The following is a 10,144-nucleotide window of genomic DNA, read 5'->3' as shown; positions in this document are numbered from 1 at the left end:
TGATAAGAGGCCATAATGTATCTTTTACTCTCTGGATCGTTTACCTTATGGGGCAATGCAGGAAGAGAAGCAGATCTGAAGAGCATAAATAAGTAGGATGATGAGAAGCAGTGGAACAGATCAGGGAATAGCCTAATGCTGGCTGTATGCCTCTTGTACTAACACAGTGCTCTCTGTGCCAAATACACTTCATTTCCTTCCTGAAATATTGAGAAAATTGACAGAGAATGTGTGGTCCAAAGTATGGCTTGTGAAACAGCTGTAGTCAAGCAAGTCCTGAGCGATTTGCAAAACCAGACTAATTTTCTGGAATTTGATTAAAATTTTCCAGCCTCGGCTGTTTCCGTTGAGTTGGTGTAGTTTGTTGTTGATTTACCGAGTTGTGTTATCCTTTGGTGTGAACGAGCCCTGCCACCTGGCCTTGGTGCAAAACTCTGAACGCAGCTCAAGAGTTCTCAGTCCTGAAGTGAGGTTGGTCACGAGATGTGGTGGTACCAATGTGGAGCTCCACTGCATGGTAGAGGCATGACCAAAGCATCTCTTCGTGTTCAAAGACCTTTCTGCACTGATGGTTTCAAACAGGCCCCCAAGCGGAGCAACTCGAAGGATCAAGGTTGGTTAAACTGTTGCTAGAGAGACTGTAACCACATTGTACAGAAAAAAAGGAAATTTTAAAGGTAGCAGAGTACTCGGAGGCCTCACATGCCAGTGTATTTTGATATGAATTCCTTTTCTTTTTCCAAATTCAGTGGATGTGGTCTTGTACAGACATAGTAGCCTTGACATTGAGTATACTCAAGTGGCACACCCTCTTGTAGCATTCCAAGAAGAAGTCTGTTCTCAAAAATTGAGTCTTATGACTTCCAGAAACAAGTTATTTGTAAAAACAGTGTAGGTGCAGGCTGGGGCTTTCTGGTTGGAAGTCATTTGGAATTCTGTGGGTTTGCTGTCTGTATGCTCAGAGGATCCCTGGCCATCGGTTTGTATGCCTGTAGTGCTCGCTGATGTTGATTTGTGCCTCTTAAAAACCCTTACAGTTAGTCTCCAACACCAAAAATAGGTAATACCACAGCATTCAGAGTATTCTGATTTTTTTTTTTTTTTTTTTTTTTTTATTACAGTAGTCAAGTGTTAGCTCTGTGCTTACAATGAGTGCTCACACAAGTCTGTCATGGGCCGTCACTGACATGGTTTCGAGGTTGTGTTAAAGGAGCTGGAGCACTTAATTTTTCTGCTTGTTTTTTTTCCCCTTGATGGTTTGAGAGATACAATCAGGACTCATCTTAATCACCTTAAAGACACTGCCTAGCTTTATCCAAACCATTGTGTATGAAAAGGGCATGGATACATGCTGATGCATGTCGGTACACTTGAGACTATGTGGAATAAAATAGTTAGCATCACATAAGGTACAGAAAATATAAAAGAAACTGTTGAGTGCTTTTGAGATTTTGATTTGATTGATGTAAAAAAAAAATAAAAATAAAAATGGGGGGAGGTGATGGACTATTTGCTAAGCCAAATAGAGTGCCCGCATGCCTGTTGCTGATTAAAAAAGATAACATCTGTATGTACAGTTACTTCCAGAAGATATTTAAAAATTGTTTCAGAAGAGAAATAGCTTTTGATACAGAAATATTTAAATCAGTGTTTATACCCTTGGTGCATTTGAGCTGTTTGATGATAAAGCATCTATGAAGCCATGTGCTGGTTTGGTTGGGATAGATTAATTCTCTTCATAGTAGCTGGTATGGTGCTATATTTTTGCACTTGTAATTAAAGTAGTGCTGATAACACGCCAGTGTTTTAGTGGTTGCACAGCAGCACTTACCCTGCACAGAGCCAAGGACTTTCCAGCTCCTCGTGGTGCCCGGCCAGTGATGGACTGGGGGTGTCACAGGAGCTGGAGGGGAGGTGTGTGAGCGGCTGTGTGGGGCTTTGCTGCCCGGCGGGTTGAAGCCACAACCAGGCACTGACACTTCAGGTGCATTACCACAGCCAGGCTACACCCCATAGAGGTTCTTGAATAAAATAATTCATTCTACTGTCTGTGTTCTGGATACCTGGTACAAACTAAACTGCCACTCAGGGTGGAAATAGGTAGAGATTTTAGAGCAACTGAAATGCTTCCACAGAACAGTTCCCCCCGGTGTCTGTGTGGGCATTCTTCACTTTCTCTATAGTGGGTGGATCCTACGGCCTTTGGGGCCTGGGTGGCTTTTCCCCTGTCACCTCACTGTGATTCTGTGTCCCCAAGCCCATGTAACAATAACCATTACCATGCGATATCCCTGTGCACACCTCAGGCCCTCAGGTCCCTCAGATGCGTGGTCCTGCTCCTGCAGCTCGTGATCAGTCCTGTTGGCTTGCTCCCTGGCAGGTCTGACGTGAAGCTGCTGGCACTGATGCTCACATACACACAAGACCAGTCCCAAATAGGGTCTAACTAGAACAAGTTGGTCAGAGAAGCTGTGGATGCCCCATCCCTGGAGGTGCTCCAGGCCAGGCTGGATGGGGCTTTGGGCAGCCTGGGCTGGTGGGAGGTGTCCGTGCCCATGGCAGGGGGCTGGAATTAGATGATCTTTAAGGTCCCTTCCCACCCAAACCATTCTGTGATTTTATGACTGTGGTGTTCAAGTGCATGGCTCATGCTTAGAAGTGGAATCAGTAATGTGTTGGCCTGTGAGTGACTGTCCCCCTTTATCCTCCTCGTCTTCTGTTTCCCCCATGCTTCTTTCTCCTTAGTCTACATTGTTTCCCTCCTTTTACTCACGTTTGGTGTTGCACATTACTGTAATCCCCTTAAATCCCATCATAAATTTTACATAGTCCCCAATTTCTCTGTTTTGTTCCTAAATTCTCTTCCCCATGTATCCTGCAAGAATCCTTTAGGCAATAACCCCCCTCTGTTTGCACAGCTTTCCAGGAGGGTTCCTGTGCTTCTTTCAGTGGTTTTACACCATTTGAATCATCTTAATCTTTCTCCTTTGGTTTTAGGGCAAGTGTGTTGTTTTCCAGTAATTCATTAATTGTTCTGATCCTTGCCACATCTTTGTGTTTACTTTGCTTACCTTTAACCAGGTAAATTAACATGCTCTCCTATATCCAAATATCTTTGTGGTGCTTTCTAATCCTATGCATTGAACTAATAACGGGGCTGTTGGAGTAGAATTCATCTTGTTTAACCTTAGATGTCTGCAATACAGGCGTGGTAAAGAGCTTTGTGTTCCTGAGCTCTTTTTATACTTGGTAGAGATAAATAGATAGGTATTTTAGGGAATGTTTCTTCATATTTTAAACATTTATGTTAAGATTTAAAACTTTGTTGTATTTTATCAGTAACATCAGGACACGACAGACAGCTGGTTAACCTGTGAATATCTCAATTTGGTCAGAATCACACACTGAGGTGATTCAGCTTAAGAGGAACAAAAGCAATGAAAAGTGTTAGACGACAATTTCTGGAAGTTCTTGTCTGCTGTGCGGCATCACAAAAGTCTAAAACCTTTGAAGGGAGATGAATGAGGTTCTGAAGCTGAGGACAAAGAAATTTCTGTGGATAATAGTTTGCGGGAAACTTGAAGAAGAGCTTACTGTTGTACCAGGGAAAGATGGAAAAGTATTTGAAGAAGGTGGGCTTTAATTAGGAAGAAAAGACTTTTGTGCTCACCCAGGGCTTCTCGGACATAAGAAGGTCTGTGAAGAAAAATAGGACAAAATCAAAGATCATAGTTCAATGCTAGCAACTAAAACCTGTTGAAACTGGCGTTGCTTATTATATTGTAAAGGTACACACTTCTTCTGAGTTGAAGATCATGTTATTTAGACAAAGTCTGAAGTTTAAGGACTTATTTTGAAAGGTGATGAGCAGTTGCTGTAATATTGCCTGTAAGCAGAGCTGCTGTTTTCCATCACCTTGAAAATTTGATCTGGGATCTCTGTGGATCTTGGGCAATGAAGTGGAAGGTCTTGATTTTCAAGCTTTTGATATATGAATAAATGTTGGCATTCTTAGTAGGTTTTATTTTGTCCAAGTCTGGAGCAATTTCAGCAGATGCAAATGTTTGCATCCTCAGAGGGCAGATGGATGTGATCAGCGGTTCATAGCATGTTGCATCGTGTTTCCCACTCCGAGGGCTAGGGTGGGCAAGAACAAAGATCTTCCAGCAGACAAAAAAGCATTGCTGATTATTAAGAAGATAAATGGATGGAGGCAGTGTTTTGACCATCATTGTAAAAATGTGATTAAAAAAGCACAGTATGATAGAAAACCACAGATTTAATATAGATTTACTGGATGTGCTGCACTCACGTATTTATTAAAAGCTTCTAACATGTATTCGAGTAGAAAGGAGTTATTTGAAGGTATGCCTTTTTTTCTGAAACCCTATTGTAGAAAAAAGTTTTTATTTGGTGGCCTGAAAATGCCATGAATTTATACAAGAGCACGTAGAAGCTCGTTTGTGCGATGGCACAAGGAGCGAGTGACTGGTGGGAGGTGGCAAGGGACCGGGGATCTGTTAGTTCTGCTACCAGGGGCTGCTACATCGGACTCGTGTGTGAGACAAGTCCCCCAGTTTGTGTGTTGATGGAGAAAAACCCTTCCAGCAGCTGCCCAGACTCGGTCTGAGCCCTCCTGCTTGACTCTGGAGCAAATATTCCCGGGTAGGCAGGCAGCAGCAGCTCTGTCGTTGTTCATTTCCCTCTCCTTTCACTTCATCCTGCGAGAGCAGATGTTTGCTGTTTTTCTGCACTTTGGGATCTAAGGCAGAGATTGAATAGGATTTGAGGATGAAATCACATCTTTGTATTTGTAAAATTGGCTCTATCAGAGAATTACAGATTTTTCCACCAGTACGGTTGTCTTTCTCTTCTCTTTTTGTTCTCGTCACATCCCTGCTTCCCTAAAGAGCACCTCAGAAATTCTTTCTTTCTCTGTGGTTCCCATTGGCTTTGATCTACCATTTAGCTCTTGCGAACCAGAACACACAAGTACCTCTTTCATGAGGTTATTTCTACCATTTAACATGACCTGGTGGAACATTACCCTGAATCCCTTTAGAACGCCGATCATTAAGCTCTAGAAGGCCCGTGCTTGCTTTAATCATTTTCAGATGCCTCCAAACCTGCACCACGGGGCTTCTGGCGTGCGTGGAGTTTGGGACGTATTAGTGGAAAGGCAACCCGGTATCAAAGACGCCTGAGGATCAGCAGAAAGGAGAGCCGAGGGGAAGGATTATTACCAGCATACCGGCAGGTTTTACAAGCTGCCCGAAGCGCTGGGGTTTGGCACAGCAGGAGCCGAGTGAGTTTTAAGTCACAGACGGAAAAGGAAGGAGCATGTCAGCAGTTTTCTCACTCGGTTTGAGTAAAGGCAATAGGGAGAAATCGCTCTCATGACGTACAGTATGTAAGGCAAAATATCTAAAATACTTTTTTTTTTTTTTTTTTCCCACAAATGGGATAATCCAGCATTTAGGTCTGAAGGCAAAAGATTCATTGGCTCAGCTGGATATCTAAAGGTATCATATTTATAGACCGGCTATTTCAGGATTGGAGCCTGTGTTCTTTTGCATCACTTAAGGCAAAATTTAACCTTGGCAAACAAAACCACTGGCAATATTTGCAGTGGCGTCATTCTCGAGTGAGTACTTAAAATCAGAAAATGTTAGGACATCCATGATAAGCCACTGTTTTTACATAATCCTGTCAGTTACAGCTGTCTGGTGGCTTCGGTACAATATCTTGAACAGAAAATGTTCACTATCAGAAGTTAAAGCACCATGCAGTAGGTAACTGGATTATGATATTGATGTCAAACTGTGGAATAAACTTAATGCAGTAATTGGGTGTCTAAATGTGATTTGAAATTGAGGTTTCATCAGAAGGGTTTTTTCCTGCCCCAGGAATAAAAAGAATAAAAACAGGAATCTGGCTCAGTGACAGTTCTTTAAATTGTGGACGATGCGTAGTAATTTGCTTTAGAAGACAAATACCTTTATGGCTTTTGTGTTTTATTCTGTGGGGAGTATTTACATAAACTGCCCTAGATGTAGATTTTCACTGAACCCTATACATGGAAGAAACATTATCGTGGATTTTGGGCTGAGTCAGAACTCAGCTGGGTGGTCAGAAGGGATGGTGGCGGACATGGGGAAAAAAATGAGGCAGAAATATTAGAACTAAATGCTGAAAAAAATATTTTAAAAAAGTTTTGTTAAAATGTTTAGTAACCAAAACCTTCACTCACATGACAGAAAGAGCTGATGGTGTAGTGAATAGGTGAATCTTTCACCAAGAGAGCTGGAGGAAGAAGCTCTCCATCCTTTACTGGATGCGGGGGGAAACTTAGTTACAAGAGATGAGGAAAAGGCGGAGGTGCTCAATGCCTTCTTTGCCTCAGTCTTTAGTGGTAAAACCGGTTGCTCTCTGGATACCCAGTACCCAGAACTGGTGGAAGGGGACGGGGAGCAGGATGTGGCCCTCACCATCCACGAAGAACTGGTTGGTGACCTGCTACGGCACTTGGATGTGCACAAGTCGATGGGGCCGGATGGGATCCACCCAAGAGTACTGAGAGAACTGGCAGAGGAGCTGGCCAAGCCCCTATCCATCATTTATCAGCAGTCCTGGCTATCGGGGGAGGTCCCAGCTGACTGGCGGCTAGCAAACGTGACGCCCATCTACAAGAAGGGCCGGAGGGCAGACCCGGGGAACTACAGGCCGGTCAGTTTGACCTCAGTACCAGGGAAGCTCATGGAGCAGATCCTCTTGGGAGTCATCATGCGGCACTTGAAGGGCAAGCAGGCGATCAGGCCCAGTCAGCATGGGTTTATGGAAGGCAGATCCTGCTTGACGAACCTGATCTCCTTCTACGACAAAGTGACGCGCTGGGTGGACGAGGGAAAGGCTGTGGATGTGGTCTACCTTGACTTCAGCAAGGCTTTTGACACCGTTTCCCACAGCATTCTCCTCAAGAAACTGGCTGCTCTTGGCTTGGACTGGCGCACGCTTCGTTGGGTTAGAAACTGGCTGGATAGCCGGGCCCAGAGAGTTGTGGTAAATGGAGCCAAGTCCAGTTGGAGGCCAGTCACTAGTGGCGTCCCCCAGGGCTCGGTGCTGGGGCCGGTCCTCTTTAACATCTTCATCAATGATCTGGATGAGGGCATTGAGTGCACCCTCAGTAAGTTTGCAGATGACACCAAGCTAGGTGCGTGTGTCGATCTGCTTGAGGGTAGGAAGGCTCTGCAGGAGGATCTGGATAGGCTGCACCGATGGGCTGAGGTCAACTGTATGAAGTTTAACAAGGCCAAGTGCCGGGTCCTGCACCTGGGGCGCAATAACCCCAAGAAGAGCTACAGGCTGGGAGAGGAATGGCTGGAGAGCTGCCAGGCAGAGAAGGACCTGGGAGTGATGGTGGACAGTCGGCTGAATATGAGCCAGCAGTGTGCTCAGGTGGCCAAGAAGGCCAACGGCATCCTGGCTTGTATCAGAAACACTGTGACCAGCAGGGCTAGGGAGGTGATCGTCCCCCTGTACTCGGCTCTGGTGAGGCCGCACCTCGAGTACTGTGTTCGGTTCTGGGCCCCTCGCTACAAGAAGGACATCGAGGTGCTTGAGCGGGTCCAGAGAAGGGCGACGAAGCTGGTGAGGGGCCTGGAGAGCAAGTCCTATGAGGAGCGGCTGAAGGAGCTGGGCTTGTTCAGCCTAGAGAAAAGGAGGCTCAGGGGTGACCTTATCACTCTGTATAAGTATATTAAAGGAGGCTCTAGCGAGATGGGGGTTGGCCTGTTCTCCCATGTGCCTGGTGACAGGACGAGGGGGAATGGGCTAAAGTTGCGCCAGGGGAGTTTTAGGTTAGATGTTAGGAAGAATTTCTTTACTGAAAGGGTTGTTAGACATTGGAACAGGCTGCCCAGGGAGGTGGTGGAGTCACCATCCCTGGAAGTCTTCAAAAGACGTTTAGATGTAGAACTTAGGGATATGGTTTAGTGGGGACTGTTAGTGTTAGGTCAGAGGTTGGACTCGATGATCTTGAGGTCTCTTCCAACCTAGAGATTCTGTGTGATTCTGTGAAGAAGCTGCAGATCAGTCAGGTTCTTGTTTTATTGTGTGTTCTTAATTCAGCCCACTTTTCATATTATCAGAAATGTAAGAGGTCAGCTCTCTTTAAGCTGTGCTATCACAAGCCACTGCCTTCACGTTTTTCCAAGTTTTGCTACAAAACTGCTGCTTCAGCTAACACTTGGGTTTGCCCGGCTTTGTGGATGCCAAAACTCCTGCCTTGGGCCTTGAGGTGAAGGCGTGCCCAGTCCAACAACACGGCGTGCCTTATCCAATGCAACCGCTTATCTGTGAGCAAGCAAGGCAAACACCCACACCGAAAGCAGCTTTCCATCCTCCTACCCACAGGTGTATGTTTAATGCATAGCTACAAAAGACTCCTCGCTTGCGGCGGGCGTTAGATTTCCCCGCTGGAGGCTCGCCATGGAAAAGCAAGGCTTTCCACTTGAGTCATTTCTCAGAGACACACTCGTGCACAAGTGTCTGTTATTATTAAGGGAGCTAATAAACAACAGGACTTCCCTCTTACAGAGCAGCATGGCCATCCGAGGCCATGCTGATTTCCACCACCTTTGTTTTTTGACTTTCTGCCCTCAGGAGATCTTCGTCCATTCTGACAGCTCTTCAGGCACGAGGTTTTTATTGATGTGTCCAGGAGGTAGGTGTCATCAGCAATGTCTAGATTGACATGTGTGTGACTTGACCACAGAATTTCACTGTCCTGAAGATCTCGTGCTTCTGAAAGCTAAAGGATATGAAAATCAATACAATAAATTCACTGTTAGCTCTAGACCACGTGGTTAGACATCTTGGCTCGTCTTAATGAAAAAACACTTTTTTTTTTTTTCCTGAATATTAGGGAAATTGAAAAAATTTGGAGATTCTTTTGAAAGCTTTTTAAAGTCAACAGAATCTAGGGTGTTAGGTGTGTGGCATTTTTTGTTGTTGTGCCTTTTTAGTTCAGTGATGGTGCACAGCCTGAAAATAAGGCCAGCGTACCATCAGGCAGACAAAAGTAGCCTGAAGATGCAGTGTTGTTGCAAATCCAATTCAGTGTAGTCAGTAGAAGAATTTTCTTGAGGAGACTGTGATAATATGTCAGTTTTACAGTCACTAAAATTATCTTTTGGGTAAGTTTTTGGAGGTTTTTCTTCCACGTTCTTCTACAGTAGAGTCATTCTCTTGTGCTCAGTTCAAGATTTAGAGCATCATTTTCTGTTCCTTTTTCCTGCCTTCTTTGAGCAGATCTGATCTGTTTTTATCCAACACCATGCCTTACATTGCTTCAGTTTTGTAAGCTACTTTCAGCTTAATGCAAGATGATTTTCGCACAGTTGCTGTCTTATTTGAATTACCCAAATTGATTTTTTTTTTTCCAGATGACAAGGCAGTTTCAGTATGCAATGGAAGTGTCTTCTCTTTAATTTTCATTTTTTGGATGGTATTAACAATTCATCATTTGTTTTTATTAGCTCATTCTAGCTATGGTTAAAATCACCTGCAAGCTTTTTGTGGTTGGAAGACAAACCTCAGAAGCCGCTCTTATTTGCTGCCTGACAATGCAATTGTCTTTTCTTCACAGCCATGCACATTCCCTTTTGCCACTTCTAATGCCATTTTGCCGTGAGCATTTGGGAGGTTCTGTATGCCTGGCCCTCTCTTACGAAGACATACAGTCTCACTACAGGGACCCACCTCTCCTTCCAGCTGCCGAAAAATACTAGAAAATTCTTAGTATTAAAGTATATTTTACTTAAGATACTCAAAATTAGTTTATGCCAAAGCTGAAAATTATGCCTGTCAATGTGGAAAACTTGTTCTTTTAAGAACTGACATTTAAATTCCAAGAATTTCAGTGATGATTTTCTAATTTGCTTCTTCTTCAAGTATTTGCTTTAAATTTGTTTTCCTGATGGCAACACATATGCCATATTCACTGTCGTCACCTGCAACTTACATGCCCAAAGTTCAGAGGAATGAAGAAAACTTTCTGCAGATTAAAAACTGGTGTGCCTGTGTTTTTCCTTACCACCAAGCTTTTGTGGGCATGAGAGCCTGTTCTTGCCATCAACAGACGATT

The sequence above is a fragment of the Anas platyrhynchos genome, chromosome 2, assembly GCF_047663525.1.
Source record: "Anas platyrhynchos isolate ZD024472 breed Pekin duck chromosome 2, IASCAAS_PekinDuck_T2T, whole genome shotgun sequence".
Taxonomy (NCBI): Eukaryota; Metazoa; Chordata; class Aves; order Anseriformes; family Anatidae; genus Anas; species Anas platyrhynchos.
This window is presented reverse-complemented; position numbering follows the sequence as displayed.